The 16,717-nt window shown below is 44.0% G+C and overlaps 1 long non-coding RNA gene across 2 annotated transcripts in view; it reads left to right on the forward strand.

The window, feature by feature from the left end:
* The window catches only part of LOC135305912 (uncharacterized), a 46,826-nt gene extending 39,387 nt beyond the window's left edge, over positions 1–7,439 (forward strand). For both annotated transcript variants that reach the window (XR_010366903.1, XR_010366904.1), the window contains exons 2-4: positions 4,729–4,790; positions 7,048–7,089; positions 7,240–7,439. This is a non-coding gene — a long non-coding RNA (uncharacterized LOC135305912). The remainder of the gene's footprint in view (positions 1–4,728; positions 4,791–7,047; positions 7,090–7,239) is intronic.
* The last annotated feature ends 9,278 nt before the right edge of the window (positions 7,440–16,717 follow it).

Below are 16,717 nucleotides of genomic sequence, written 5' to 3' on the forward strand. Positions count from 1 at the left end.
ACAATAGCGAGGAATCGTGCGGTGCTTGGTCTACCTAAGGAGAGGTGCCAATGGTATTTTCTGCTACCAGCGAAGCCGCTCAGGCTCTTTGATCCGATTTCTCTCTTCTTGATTTTGATATCTCTACAAAAGCCATTGCAGATGGGAAAGGGAAAAAAAAACCAAAACAACCCTAAACACTCCAGCCAAGCCACCCTCAGTTTTTGTTAATTTTTTTTTTTCAGCTTTCCCTCCTTTTCCTTCCCCCCTCCTCTCCCCCACCCTGAGCTGCTGAGGCGGCCTCATGGAAGAGAAACTAAATCGCTCTCCTCTTGCTTTGGGCTGCTTTTCATCACTTCTTCTGTGCTTCCTGACCCCAAAAAGCAGGCTTAAGTTGCTAAATTCCTGCTCCTTCACCATAGCCAGAGACACAGTTCTCCTCATTTCAGCAGATGTGCCAAAGGTACTCTGCTCTCCCTCGGGCATAACTTCAAGTTTTGGCAAATGCAAAGCTTGGACATAGTCCAGGAAAATGTTTTTGTCTTGCAAAAGTGTTTTTGTTTTGCTTTGTCTGAAAAGTAATTTATTTGAGCTTGAAGTGTTGTTTGAAACATATTGTTGAAACTCTTAGAATTCCGGAGTTTTCTTAATTTTTCAAGGGAGCTCTCACTGAGCTCCAGATGTTTTGCCACTGACCATCAGCTCTGGAAATGGGTAACCAAGCAGGAAAATTATTATTCCTCTCAGCCTTATCTATACCAGAAGGCACAAGCAGTGACACTGAAAAAATGTCAATTAACCTGCTCTGTTGGTAACCTCAGAGGCTTCTTTTTACCTGGAAACTTTTTTTTTGGTGGAAAAATTTCCATATGTGTGTGTGCACAAGTCTGGGTGCACACATGAGCAAAGCCATGGATGTGATGCTGGAAATCCTGCTGCCTTTGGTCAGCTTTAGGGGGAACTAAAGCCCAGCTGTGCTCACAGTTAGGAGAATTCACAGGGCTAACACACATAAAAGCAGACACGAGATCCTTCATGTCTCAGACCAAGCAGCAGGCGTGCTTTGGGTCCTGCAAAAAAAATACTGGATTGATGTGAAGCTCTGTGATGGTGAAAATATGTGGGATTTCTGCCACCTGCCCTTTGCATCCATCCCATATCCTTCTAAAGTCAGCTCATAACCGATTCCTCCCAAGCTTCCAGCTGCTTGGCATTTCTTGTGTAAAATAATTAATGATTATAGGGAATGGAGAGATCAGCTTAGGGATAGTCAAGCCTGGTCTTGGACATTTGTATACAGGCACTCGTGTGCAGTCAGGGCTCAGTAGCAGTGTCAAAGGGGAAAAAATATGAATTCTATGAAGAAATATTAGGGAAAATTATTTGAAAGGAATATATAGGATATTTACACCTGCAGGTATATTAGGAGACTATAAGGAGGGAGGTGGCTCCTGTATGGGGACAGGGCGAAATAAAATGTTGTGATTAAGAGCTGGGCCAAAAGTTACCGGTTTTGAGTTTGTTACTCAAATCTCCAGGAACTGAGAGCACAGCTGTAGGAAACTTGCTCCCTGCTCCAACTCTTCCAGCCCTCCCTGGGTGTGGCCCCTGGGAGCTGAGATGGGCCTTTGGACCAGTCCAGGATGGCCAGTCCCATGGGATCCTTGTGCAATTGTGTTTAATCCTGGAACCACAGAATTGTTTAGGTTGGAGAAGCCCTCTAAGATCACTGAGTCCAGCTGTTGTCCCAGCACTGCCAACTCCATCACTAAACTGTGTCCCAAAAAATGCCCAAATGGCAGTAAATAAAACCACAAAAAATGGTGGAAATTATGTGTTTTGAGACAGCATTTCATGCACTGATATTTTGGGGCCTTAGAAAGCCACATCGCCTGCCATGAAAATGCTCATTCCCTGAGCTCCATGCCTCACTAAGGTCCCAAAAAATCCTTCCTCTGCCATCAGGGTGTGCTGGGAAGAAGCTGCTGGTTCATCCCTGATTTTAGAGCTTGTGGTACAGACCACGAAAGCTGCTGAGGGGCTGACCAGAACAATCTGCTCCATCTGGCTGGTTCCAAACACACGGTCTCCTCATGTGGCTTTGAGAGGGATGTGCCCTGGGATGGTGACTCTGCCCTGAGATCCTGACCTTGCTGGGTTTGGCTCATTTTGGGTCTCTATCCAAAAATTATGGCCCAGGAAAACTGGACAGGGACTGGTTCACTGTATTGTCAAGTTTATTGTGCTTTGGGTCCAAGGAGTGGATGTTTCCCAGGAAAGCATTTCCACCAAAAATTACCCAGAATCCTCTAATTTTACACCAAAGACAAGGTTCAGGAAAAGCTCTCATTTAAGTGATGTGACTTGAATAATACTAGAATGAGTAGAAATGCTGATGACAGTGGTTCCTCCGTTGCACTTTGTGCCTCAATCCCAAGTCCCTGACTCCTGTCTGACTATGGAATGGTTATTTTGGAGTGCAGGAGCCTGGACAGAGCCCCCACCTGCAGGGATAACAGGACAGGGGCATCAAGACATCTGTGTGGAATTGGAAAGATGAGACCCAGCCCACAGGACTGTGTTGGAAGGTAGCACACAGATATATCACAATTACACTTCTCTGAGACTGGAAATGCTGGGTAATTGTCTTTCCCTGCCAGTGTGCTCAGGGCGCTTTACAACAATAAATTTCACCAGGAGTGCTGAAGAACAGAAAGCACAATAACGGGAAACCTGCTGCTCCAGGACTGCAAGGAAAGGAAGCTTTCATGGAAAAACTGGGGTCTGGGTGTGCAGGGTGGAGGAGCCCAGGGTGCTGCCTCGAGTTTGGAGCTCCTGGCAGTGGGTATGGATGGGGAGAGGAGGCAATGCCAGCCCACAGCCCTCTGGAGCACTGCCCACCTTGCCTCTGCAAAGCAGGAAAGCTCGGGGCTGAACATTGATTTAGGGCAAGGACAAAGTTCTCTTTGCAGCCAAAACAAAATTGTGTGCCAATCATACAGGTGTGAGACAGGCTGTTGTTGACCTCTAGGGAGTATCAGAGGATAAAAATCCTTGGAAGGAAATTCAAAAAACAGCCTCCAGGGAAGCCAAGCACTGCTGGAAGTGCTGCAGCACTGCAGTGCCAGGCCCTCTGAGCATCATGCAGCCCTCCCTGGAAAGACACCTCTAATGTGGCTAGAAAACATCTTCATCTAGCTTCTTAAAAGGCAGCATGGGTTGAGATTTGAGAGATTTTGTGCCTGGATCATTGCAGACCCTCCTTTATGGTCTGGGGAAATGCAGCTTCAGCGCTGGGAGAGGAGGAGAGTGATCCTTTCTCTCTGCTTTCCCCTCTTTTCTTTCCTTTCTCCACTCTCTTCTCCCCCTCCTCCTCTCTTCCCTTTCCACTCTCCACTCTCCTCTCTCTTCTCCCTCCTCTCGCCTCTCTGCAGTGGGTGGTGAGTGCAGATCCTTCCAGCAGGTGCCTGTTGTTTTTGAGGCACGTCCTACAGCAGGACCTTGATCTCACTGGGGTCTTAATAATAGCAAGATACCAAAAATAATCAGAATATATTCAAAAATGGACAGGAGAGGGTATTTGGCTCGTTCACAATGGCCATTAGATAGCTGATACTTGCTGTGCTTGCTCTCTATGCTTCAGAGCCATCCATAATTAGAACATATTTTTGTAACCCTATCTTGGAGCAGATTTGATTTTTAGGAAGGAAAAATGTCACTAAATTATTATTATTCATGTGACAAATCCTGAAGGGTAAATTTTTTTTTAAACACCACCTCTATCAGTCTCTCCCATGTCACCTAACTTTTATGCAATAACACTGTTCCCTTAGAGATACCGTATAAAATATCTCTCACTTCCCAATATTATTCATAGAATTCCCATTATAGAACATTGAAAACCCAGATTAGAAGAGTACAAGAATATTTTATGACCAGTTTGAAAATGCTGTTACTGCTGCAATAAATTAAGAAGTTAAATTACTCCCACATTGAGTATTGATATACTGTGCATGGCAGAAAAATTCCTTTGAAATATACTGTACAATACATATAGAGAAATTCCAGCCCCTTTGATGGCTGCCAGCAAAGGGGGTTGTGAGGACTTGGGGGTGGGGGATTGGGTTGCTAAGTTGGGTTTTTAAAGCAGCAAGTTGAGCAAAGGCAAAATCAGAACAGCAAAATTTTATATGGGTAATTGGGAATATTGGGATGTTGCATTTAATAGCCAAGTTCTTCTCATATTCTTTATGAACTCTATAGACAGGATATTTCCTGGGTCAGCAGACCCAATTTCCTGTAATATGATTTTCTCTTGCTTTTATCTATGTGGACATTTATTTGTGGCCTTTATGTGACCACTGTGAAAGTGTGATGTGTATATGCCTCTTTTATACTAACTGTTTTTTTTTTTTTTTTTTGTGTGTGTGTGTGTGTTTGTGTTTTTTTTTTTTTGTTTGTTTGTTTGGTTTTGGTTCTTTTTTTTTTTGGCTGAATGGTCGTTCAAACTGAAATCATTCACTGCCAAGTGAAAATCAGAAAAAAATTAGGAATGTTGGATCCAATTTGGCTGATGGGATATACTTGCTTTGCGATATAAAGATACTCAAATAATTAATTAAATCAACTTTTAAGCTATTTTCTCGTTGTTTGCATTATTGGAGTGGTGTAAAGCCATGAGAATGGGCCAGATAATTTTAATGCAGGAATTTATGTGCACAAATTGTCATTTTTTTCCTGCTTACACAGCTTCATTTGTGAAGCATTGCACAGGGAACTGCACTTCTACAAAGTGGTTGTTACAACTTCAGGTAAGAGCTGATCTTTCTCATAAATTTCCATGTGTTGTCTGCTGGGCATTTTATTAAGGAAAATAATTGAAGAGATTTGCCTGCTAGACCAGATTGGCAACCAAACCACCTATTTTGCAAAAAAAAAAGTAACAAAAGAGCCCTTTTGCACATTTTGCAGAGGAATCCAGAGAGCTGCTGCAGCACCGGCAGCGTAAACAGCTTATTGGGGCTTGCCAAGAACACAGCAAATCCAGGCCTTGAGTTTACAATAATAATTACAGTGTATTCTGCTGATTGCAATATTCTGGCCCGACAGGGCCTGTTTAACTAAGCTGGCCCTGGAATCGAGTACCTACAAGTAATGTGATCTATTTATTAACGAGTGCTTTTTACAGGAGCGTCCATTCTGAGCTCCCTCATTATTCCACAAACAGGGAACTGGCTTTCAGCAAGAGTCGTTTATATAAAACGCATCAGAGGAGTTATTTAAGAACAATGCAAACCTCGATTAAGCCCTGGTGGGTGTTTTTAAAGGTTATTCTTGGAGGAATTTCCCTCCCAAGGAAAGCCAGGCAATGAAGGGTAGAAGCCGAGCAGAATGTTTTTCCCTAGATGCACCAAAATATTCACTCAAAGATCAGCAGCAGCTTTCTGTAAATCCCCCAGCTTAGGCGTGCTTGTCCGACCCTTGACTCTTCCGTGGAGTTGGCGCTTCTCAGATTAAGCCCAGCCCAACCAGGGAACCGCTCAGACCCACGCGGATCCGGCGCCGAGCCGCAGCCCAGCGCTGCCCACAGCGCCTTATCTTGGTGTATAATCATGTAGCAGATCATGTATTCATTTGTATCATTAAATAAAGACTAACAGAGCCGTAGACCCAGGCGAGCAGGAGGGATGCTCAGAGGATCATGGGTTCCCGGCATGCCCCGCTCCCCTTGGAAAGGCGCTGACTCACTCCCCGAGCAATCAGCGTTGTGTGCCATTACAAATGGGCTGGTTAATAGGCCTGCATCCATTATCATTAGTGCATCTCAGCACGCAGGTACATGATGGGGCCTGCCAGCGCATTTGCTCCAGCTCACTGAGCCAGGGGCCATGCTCCATTGCAAATGAGGATGAGGAACACCTGCTCCAGGGTTTTTCGGCAGACCGGAGTCATCCTTCACATCTCATGCAACACTTGTTCTGTCAGAATGCAATGCTGGCACCGGCCGGAGCGGGGCTGTGCCAGGCGTCCGACTAAAGATTAGACACTTCCCTGTGGTCTCCTGCTCAAGTTCAGCTTTGAATTCTTTTTTTTTTTTTCAAAGAAAGCTTTTAAAAATTTATCAAGTTCGTATTAGGCATTCAGTCATTATGTTAAGGGTTTAAAAATAAAGATGGAAAAAAAAGGAAACTTTGCTTCAGAAATTAACTTCTTTTTTTGGCAATTAGAATGGCAGCATAAAATATTTATTTGGTCTGATAATTTTATTCACAGTGCTGAGTGCTGGCTGTTTGGATATACTTTTTGAAAAAGGTTTTATTTTTGGAAAATTGATTTTTTTCCTCCCTATTTTTCTTTCTGGCCTTCTGCAACTATTCCCATGTTTGTGGGATTTTCTTTTTCATTGTCTGCACCAGGTGACCCGAGATATGACATTGGACACTGACCAAAAGGGGGAAAATATGACAAAATATTGCCTTCTCCAGGCACATGTCTTTCCGTGCAGAGGCCTCTGCTCTGGCTGCCCTCCAGAGCCAGGACAAAGGCTTTCCTCATCTTGCTCCAAAAGGCACAATGCTCACTGCCAGCCCCAGGCTTGTTTGCTTGAGGTGCTGGAAATCAAAATGAAGGGAGAAAAAACCGGATGGAATTTTTGAAGAAGCAGCTCTTGAGGTTTGTGATTTACACTGAAGGGCACAGTGAAGGGGGCAGCGTGTCCTTCCCATTTCCCTGCCCTGTGTAACAGGGATTTTATGGGCATTGCTGGCTGCCAAAGCTTCTCAGTCCTTAAAAAAAAAGGAATCCTGTAAGGGTGACCAGCTGGGAGATGCTGTCAGGCTCATGCACATCCTCTCATCCCAATGGATCACTTCCCTGGGGAGAGTCCTCCAAATCACTCCCTGGGGATGGCACTTGTCATACTCCAGTGGCACTTCCCTGGTGAATGAGGAATCACCTTCTGAGGCAAGGCTGGGACTGAGCTGGAGCAGGAGGACATTCCCTGCCACATCCTGGCAAAAATGCAGCACCAACATCCACTCCTTGACCAGAGTCCTCTTTGTCTCCCAGGAAAGTAGAAGGAATGGGAGTTGCTGCCTCTCCAAAATTGAGGTAAGAAAATCTGACTCTGTACTTGGAACAAGGCTTTAACTAAGAAATTCCTGTTTGTTTTCCATGCTTTTCTTTTTTCAAGAATTATTCCTTCCCCACCTTCCCCAGTCCTCCCATCCACACTGAAAATGCTTTTGGTTCTGCTTCCAGAGCCTCCAAGAAAATGACAACTGTTTCAGCAGGAAGCCTCATCTGGTGGAATCCAGGTTTCCACAGTGATGAAATGATGCTGGAAGTTACAGATCTGCTGGTTTGGTGCTCTGCCAGGAAAGGGGAGTCCTCAGTTTGTACTCTAGGATGGATCCCAAGCTTTATCTCTGCTTTATGCCCATGCACTACAAAAAAATGCTTATCAGGATCCATTCTTTTCACCCTTTTATGCTCAAATGGAACCTTGGACTCTCATTCCTCAAGGAGTTTCTTGGTCCCTCCTGGATTTGGGTTCCTTTTTATGATTTGATGAAATGAAAATGCTGCAGGAAGCACAGATGTCAATGCTTGTGGATTACACATATGTGTTAAACATCTGAGGTTTTCTGTATTTTCCATATTATTACACAGAAATAATCTTCTTTCTTCTTTTATTCTGGTTACTTCAGAATTTGTTTAGTGCTGTGCTCACCCAATGCCCTTGGATTACTGCTGGAGATGTCCATGCCTTCCCCAGAGGATTGTGGTCACTGATAACTCAGCATCACCCACAGAAAAAAGTTTGAAAGTTTCATATCACTTTATGTAAATTTTAAGGGAGACAGAGATAAAAAATATTCATTTTTTCAAATGCAGTTGTGACATTTTTGGATCTGTGACATAGTTCAGCAAAACCAAAAAGGAAAGAGTTGTTCTATGAGGTTGGAAGGACCATCCACCCACCCAGGGCTGCTGGGAAGTGATGGGATGTGCAGTGGGAGTGGAGGGAAAAGTATGAAAAGAGACCAAACACAGAGAAATCTCACAGATTGCAAAGGGAAATTTGGGAAGCAAAATGCTTCCAGTTGCATTTAACAGACAGTTGAATCAGTATTTACTCTTTTCCTTGTTTAAGACAAATTTCCAGGTCTGTGCCTTTTGAAGGATTTGGGTTTGATGGGGCATTTGCTCATGTACTATAATTTTAATTTTAATTTCTATCCATTTACTGAGCTGCTCAAAGTTGATGTTGCTACAACATTGAAAAAAAGAAGTGTTGGAAAGGCCAATTTTCCACTCATGCAGGTCTGAAAATCCTGGGGAAAAACTGTTCAGAGAGATGGCAGTAATGCAGAGTAAGGATGTGTACAGTTGATGCAGGCTAGACATGGGGATATTTAAATTAGAAGCATGAGTAGGAAAATTAGGGTTTGGGTTGGAGTTTTCAAGGAGTAACTCTAGAGGAATGTCTGGAGGACTCCAGAGGAAGCAACAATCCCTTGGGATCAATCTGTAAGTCTGGGTTTGGGAAAAAGCAGAATCAGGAAATGAGAGACAAGCCTGACAATTGTCTGGGGATGCTAAAAATTCTTGGTTTTCTTCTGTCACAACAGAAATAAATAATACCTTCTTTTTTTTTTTTTTTCCTTTTTTTTTTTCTTTCCCCCCATTCCATAGGGAGTACTGGATACCTACTGGGACTTTCATGCCACCCTGCAGGGAAGAGTTCCAGAGGGATATATAGAATATTGTTATTGGCTGGAAGTGCAGTGATGCACCCTTGGTGCTCGGAGAGTTTCTTCCACAGCACCTCAAACTCCAGGTGTAGGCACCACTCTGGGCCTCAGCATCCTTAAAAACATCACCTTTCAAAGTTAATTATGCAACACGAACAATAAATATTTAAAATATATCAGATATCGAAATTTTTTAAGCATAGCCTTGAAGCTCAGGGTGTGTTTACATGCTTTGCTGACTGAACAGACCTCAGTGTGGGTTTTTAAAATCCCAGTCCCATCAGGGTTCAAGCCAACAGCACCTCCACCCAACTTCCATCTACTTTAAATGCATGGATGCTGCTGGATTTAGCTGTTAGCTGGAGAAAGAGCTGGATCTAATTGGGAAATTCCAAGTTTATGAAATTCCTAACCTCATTTCTTGTGTTGTGCTGCAGCCTTGCCCTGTGATAATCCATCCCTTCATCCCAGTGATGGAATGGCTGCAGCCAGACGAGCCAGGGAGCCCTGAGCCCATGATGTGACAGCCCAACCAGACTTTGAAACCACATCTCTGGAGGTAAGAGGCTCATGCATTAACCCACTTGTGCTGCTACATTTTTGAAGCACTTTTTTCAATACTGAAAAGAAGAAAATCATCCTATATTTTGGAACAAAACCCAAAATGCATCAAGGATTGAAATCGATGGTGCTGACAGAAATTCAAATGCAAAGAGAAGTTGGATTGGGTATATTCTGGTTTATTTTGGGGCGGGACTGTTCAGCATCCAGCTGTTTTGAGGTGCTGGGAGTTGGATGCCAGGGCACCACTACTCCACTCCCAGTGCCAGAACACAGCATATCTTCACCCCAAAAAGCCAAATTGAGGCTTTGGCTGAAGGAACACGTTGTATGTGATATTTGGCTGGTTAACCACTGGCTCCTCAGCTATTTTCCTGCACTTTCTCTCCTCCCTCCCCCACAATTAGATTGTTTAAGTACAGACTGCAATATTTAATACCAGATTTCAACATTCTATTCAGAATTTTCTATCACCTGTGGCTGGATGCTGTGATGCTGGAAGATGGGAGGGGATTAGGGGGCTCTTTTCCCAATTGTGGAGCAGGCTGGGATGCACCACAACCTCCTGTCCATGGCTTCACCAACTCACCTGGTGCTGCCTCACTTTTCCCAAAGAATTTTCCCTGTGCCTGTGCAGAGCCCTGGTTTTGTGAAGCACATGGGTGGAGACAGGTCTGGGACAAGGAAACTCTTGTTTATACACATGGCCTCATCAGGATTTGTGTCAAAGTCTCTGGAGATGCCCTCCAGCTTCCTTAAATTTCATTTTTTAATAATGAAGATAATTTTGAGTTTTACAAGCCCAAAAATGTCAAAAACTAATAAACATTTTATACACATGTCAAAAGATGCTTCAGAAGCAGCCAAACCATGGATTTTTTAACAACTGAGAGGGGATAACAACAAAAATCCACAACACACTCCACGTTTGCCAAGTTCCTGCAGCCTGAGCAAATTTTTAGAGATGAGTTACAAACCCCAGATTAATGGAGCTTTAATGGAAGTGCTGACACTTCCTAAAGCTGGAGCCACCCTACAACAACCCCCATCCCACTGCTGACCCCATCCCTCCTTCACAGTGTGGGAGTAATGCAGCACTTGAGGGAATTGAAACACGGAGGGGCTCCTGAATGTTCTCACCCTTCTTTCTCTTCCGAGCTTGCAGGGAAGGGATTTGGCAGGAGGATTTGGCAGGCTGGCAGCTCGTGGGGAAACAAAAAAGAGCAGCTATCAGTGCAAAACGGAGAGGCCTCTGTGGCTGGTGGCCACCCAGCCCCGCTGGCCCCCGCTTCAAACACACAGAGCTGGGTTTGTGGTGGGGCTTAGGAGGAAAGGCTCTTACAGCCACCATCCAGGGGTTGTAGTTATCTCCCGTTGGAAATGCCACTTATCGATTCTTTGATGGTTTTTAGGGAGGTGTTTGCATCAAGCAGACAGAATGGTTTGGTTTCCCAGGGTTGCTCCGTGCTGGGAAGATGGATTTGGGGTTGTGTGTCTGTGTTCAGACGTGCAGCTCCTCGGCGGGGTGTATGTGGGGATGTACAGCAGCACGTCAGGAAAGCCTGGCTGGTACACAGCAGCTGGCTCACTTTTATCACCAGCTTTGCCATAAAACATCCCATTTTAATAATCAAATTAGAGCCGAGGCAAACCTGCACAGGTGAGAGGAAATCTGCGAGCTTGATCAAAACCACATTTCTGATTCAGGACGGAATCGCAGGCTACAGGGAGGTACATCTGTAAATTATACAGGAAGCTTTCTTCAACAACTGATTCACCCTGACAGTTTTACTGGAGTATATGAAAATTAGTATTAAAGATGTGATATGTAGGCTTCTTTCCAGGAATTCCAATCTGGTTTCAATAAAATGAAAACACTGATTGGAAGTGAAGTTGCCTTCCGGTTTTGCCTTTGGCTATTATGTGTTCATTCGTGAAATGACTGAATTCCACAACTACTTTTAATATTCACCTTTTGAGTTCATCTCCCGTACTGGACACATTGGAATGATTAAAATAGCACCGACTCCTGAAGCTGGATTCTCTTTAATTTGAAACAGCCTGGGTGCTGAGGACGAAAAAATATTAAAAAAAAAATGAATGCTCTCTTAAGTCCATCCTTTCTTAGCATCCAGTTGCTTCAGTGCATGTTTAGGGTGGAATACTAATAAAGAAGTGGATGAAACATCCCTGAGTAACTGTGAAAGAGCACGCTTCCATGCTCCCTGTCCCTCCAGGTTGCTGCTCCTGGTGGTGCCTCCTGGCTGGAAGGTTTGTGTGCTCCGATGCTCTGAGTATCTCCATGCCACTGAGCTTTGGCAGCTGCCTGGCCCTGCACATCAGTGCCACTGTGTGCTGAGCTCCTGCCAGGGACAGGGCCTGGGAAAAGGGGTGCAGAGTTGATTTGGGGCCAGCAGATGTAAATATTGAAGATATCCGAGGTTTCACAATACAAACTGTTGCGTTCCAGCTTATTGTTCCAAACAGCTTTTGCATGCTGAACCTGGGGGAGCTCTGTGCCAGATGAGCAGACCAGCTTCTTGCAGAGCATGAGTGGTTTTATGTGTTGAGGAGCTCATAAAGAAATCCAAATTCCCTTGGATTTGCTAACACCTTCCAGACTAAGCTTGGTGTTTTGAGGCTGTATTGTCCTGGAGATGGAAAAACTGGATCTGCTACTTTTAGGAAGGTGCTGGCTGGACCAACCGTGGGGCAGAGCTCAGTGTGGCACCCAGGGTGTTCACCTGGGCTGCCATGACTTAATTGCAGTTGGTTCAACAATTAAATTTCCTTCATTATTTTATGTGGGAAAGCTGATGCTTGTACCGGTGGCAGCGACTCCCTCACAAATCTCCCCCAGGGCCTGCTTTGTTTTTGCTGGGGAAAAAGCCCCACTCCTTGCTCCCCATGGCACTGTCTCTGCACTTTCCTCCCTGCTCTGTGGGAATCTCTGATACCCTTTTTCCAGGGAGTTTAAGGGGATGTTTTCTCCTCAGCACCACTGGAGGTCCCAACCCCAGGATCCACCACAGCTGACCCAAGGTGCTGCAGACTAAAAGGACATCTATAATAAACTGTAATATTAAAAACTTTAGCACCTCTGTGGAACAAAGGAAAGCCCAGGGAAGTAATTTCAGCCTGTGTATTCAGTCACCTCTCTGGCAACCTCTGCAATGAGTATTCTGACAAGTTATTTCACTGAGGGAGAGCCTGACTTTCTGCAGTTGTCCAAGGCAATCTTTGATTAAATTTTGGATGCTGTTACTTAGACATCCGCTCCTGATGCACTTACCATATTTTGCAAAGAGAAGGTCTCTGTGAATTGAAAATTTCTGGTTATGTGCATTCAAGGTCATGCATAAAACAGCATCTAGGATCAGGGAAAGTTGAGGAATTTAATCAAAATGCTGCTCTATAGTTTGGTGTGTTTTGTAGGATTAGCAGGGGCACAAATAATGCTGTCAATGCAGAGCTCATTTGGACACTTGTGAATTATTGAGCTGCAGAGCAAACCTCAGCACAGCCTAAATCAACACTTTTCCACAGTGCTGTTGGCAACAGAAGTTCCTGATGGCTCCTCTTCCACGCTGGAGAGGAACAAAATTGCAGTAGGAGGTTGTTTGGGGAAAAAAAAAGCAGTTGCAGGCTTTGGGATATCTGACTTGGTATTTTTGAGGTTCACCAGAAAGAGGCAGAACAGCAGCCCTATGCAAATTTAGGAATTTGTCACTCCCAGCCAAAGTAAAGGTTTAAACTCAGTATTTTAAAATGCAGTGAAGTCCACCCAGTGAATCTGCAGGACCCCCTCTGGCTTCAGGTGACTGCTCCTCACCCTGTGTCCCAAATCCAAAGCCCTGGGAATTCTCCAAGGAGCAGTGGGTGAAGGTTAGTGATGGGAGGGATAACTGGAGGGTCTGAGAAATCTTCCCTGGGGGAATTCCCTAATCCAAGGTCACCAGGACTGCACTCAGAGCACATGACAGAGGTAGGGGACATTTAAGAGATGCTCTGCAAAGTCCTTCTTCCCTTTTGGTGGCTTTTTATGACACAGGAGGTTGGATGGGAGATAAAGGGGTTTTCTTAAGTACCAGTAAAAAAAGAAAATTCTATCCTGATGTATTTTGTGGAAATACTTCATAGAATTGAATGTAGTCCATAACAATTTTTCACCTTTGTTTTCTCCTTAGGTGTCATAGACAACTCTGAGCAGACTGCAAGGTGCCCTTAATGAACTGGCATCATGGAACTGGGATTGCTGTATCACCCTGAAAAAATTCAGAGTATTGAGGTACCCAGAGCTTTTCCTCTCTTTGGAAGGTCTGATTCTCTAATTAAAGTTAATTTAGGGAATGAATGATATTTGATGTATATGTTAGTATTTATATCAATATTTAATGAGTGTATAGATGGCCCTAGACATTAATATGTTCATGACCTTAAGTCCAAAGATTCTCCCTTTCCCCCAAAAGAAACCAAATTAATTTTGGTATTACTTAACTTTATATTATTTTCCTAAATGTGTAGGTGTTTTTCCCACCTTCAGGATTCTCCAAACATTCACTGCTCTGCTTCTCTTCTGAATTTCAGGAATTGATTCAATGATCTCAGAGCTCAGTAAGGTGGCTACATAGCCTTGCCTTATCTTCCTCTTTTCATTAACAAATTTTTGAAGTTGTTTATTATAAACTAATTTCTTTTAAAACTGTTTGTTTTATATATATATTTTTAAATGGGTAAATAGTCCAAGTGTTTTCTAATGAAACACAACTTGTCTCCCTAAACAATGACATAAAACTCAGCCAAGCCAAGCGTGGGCTCTTCCTTAAGGAGCAGGTGTAAAGGATGGATTTGCAGAAGGGTTTTCATTGCTTTCCTGGGCTCTTCCATGGCGCTGCCTCAAATTGGAAGTGGCTGTCAGGTGAAATAAGAAAAGCAGCCTAAGGAGCGTGGAGCTGGGGACGTGGAGCCACAGCCCAGCCCCGCTCCCCGCGCGGCTCCCGCGCCCTCTCCCTTCCCCTAAACGCCCCTTCAAGCTGCTCCCAGTCTTCAGCAACCCCCCCCAAATCTTGGATCCCTCCCCCACAAACACTGCTAACTACTAACTCATAAAACATATCAGCTGGGTTTATTACTTTTAACCATCTTTCCAATTGTGCTATAAAATAAAGGCAGATGCCATTTTAAGATCTTATTATTATCAAGGGCCAACTCCTCCAGCAGCACCTGCTTAGCAGCAATCTGCTTGTTTATAGTCCCTTTTTTATAGGTGACAGTTTAAGGTGGCTGTTCTCCTGTTACAAAGAGTTCTTTTTAATGTGGCAGAAGTGGCACGCACAGTAGGTGAGCTCCTTTCTTTCATCCAGTGATATTGAGACAGGGTCGCAGGTTCACCTGTGATTTTTGCTTGACAGCTTCGCCACACACATCAGGCTCTGCCAAATGCTCCGCCATTAATTTATGATTTAAAGTAATTAACTTTTGCTGATTAAAGTAATTATTTCAAGTGCATTGCACTCAGGCCCAAATGATGCTCACAGCCCCCTCTCCAGTTTGAGCTAGCAGCATGCCAAGTGCTTAAAAGCTGCACCAGGGAGCTCGCGGTGGCTTCTGCCAGTCTAACAGATCTGCCATGTTTATGGCTGACTTGTACTAACTGCTCATTTTAATGCCGAATCCTGGCAGAACATTGACACAGTGTGAAACCTTCATCCGGTAAACAAGACAAGCTTCAAATTGGTGACATCGATGACAGTGAAAACTGTTTAAATGAATCTTGCCTCCAGCCTTCCAGAGGTATTATGTTTTTGAGCGCTGCTCCTTCTCCAGATTGGCTGTTAAACAATTTACAGCTTTATCCAGCCTCTGCCTTTAGCATTATGCAGGTGCAAAATTTAGGTTTCTTTTCTGGATTAGAGGCCAAAAATAATATCTCTGACCTCCCCCCCGCCTCAGAAAAAACACACCCAGACCCCACCAAACCCTTTTAAAGCAGCTTCAGAGAGAAACGTGCAAGAGGAGTTTCCTTTGAAAATAAATCTGCCCTTTTGAAAGCGTACACGGGTTGGGAAGCTGCCTGGCATGTCCCGAAGTTAACATGTTTTGTGTGGGAGCCAATGTTGGCTGGTTTATTGTGCCTTCCCTGCACAGGAGAAGGATGCACAGCGGAGCACCGGGCGGGATCGCGTGGAATTCTGCCAGCGCCGGGCACCGCGGCAACGAGCTTTGTCTTACTGGCACCAAATGTTCCCAAAACTTACCTTTAGGGTTGTGTTATTTCTTTTTTTTTTAATTTTTTTTTCCCTTCTCCCTGGAGAAGTTATTCCTTGGGAATATTTTCTTGTAAAAAGCTGTGGGATTTTGGCTGCTGCTCGCTGAGTGAAACCAAGCAAAACCGATGGTTAAATCTCTAGGAATAAAAATATCCATGCTGGAAAAAATATATTTCCAGTACTATAAATACATTAAGCTGATTTTTTCCCCCTCATTTATTTATTTATTTATTAGTTTATTTGTTTAAATCAAATTTTAATTTGGGAGAGATAAGAGAAACAGTTTTGATCAGGAAGAGGCAGTGTGTTTTTTCCTGCTTTGCTGAAATGACTGTCAGTTTTAAAAAGCTACTCACATTATCCCTCTCTCCTCTTCCAGTGCAACTGTAAAGAAATCTAATTTCATCTGTAATAAAGCACCTGATGGGCAGTGATCCCTGGCAAACAATATTTCAGCTTAATGCTAAGCATTGAAAAAACATCATTGAAAAAAAAAGATGCCAAGAAAAATCATCTGTGTGTAAGCTTGGCAGTCGTCCTCAGAAATGCGAGGGATATCTCGACAGTGAGCCTGATTTGGGGGTTTTCTCCCTTTTTTTTTGGTAATGAATGAAGTGTGGAGGGAAGGGAGGCAGCGGTGAGGGAGGAACAGCTCAGCCGTGCTCCCCGCGCGCCTCGCGAGCAAACGCTGAGCTCGCTGCCAAATCGGCATTTCTGAGCTGCAAGGGAGCCCGGGCACTGAGCTAAGAGCACCAAAATCACTTCTCACAGCCCCTGCCATGGGTGTGATGTGTCCTCGCCCCATCCTCTCCCCGTGCAAGGAGTGCTGTAAACACGCCCCGGAGAGAGTTTTGCAGAAAATGGTAATGCTGCTTTTTAAGAACTGATTGGCAAAGGTGTTTTGAAAATGCTTGTCAGAAATAAGATAGGGACAATGGAGTTTCCCTGGTTTGTTTTTTTTATTTTTTAAAATTTTTTTTATTTCTAGGTCTCGACATAGAATCACAGAATTATTTGGGATGGAAGGGACCTTAGAGATTACCTAGTTCCAAATCCCTGCTATGAACATCTTCACATCCAATGTCTGGAGTCTCTGAAGATGTAATAGGACTGGAAAACTAATCTTGGAAAATTTTTTCAAAGCAAAACACA

This window comes from Passer domesticus, chromosome 8 (assembly GCF_036417665.1).
Source record: "Passer domesticus isolate bPasDom1 chromosome 8, bPasDom1.hap1, whole genome shotgun sequence".
NCBI lineage: Eukaryota > Metazoa > Chordata > Aves > Passeriformes > Passeridae > Passer > Passer domesticus.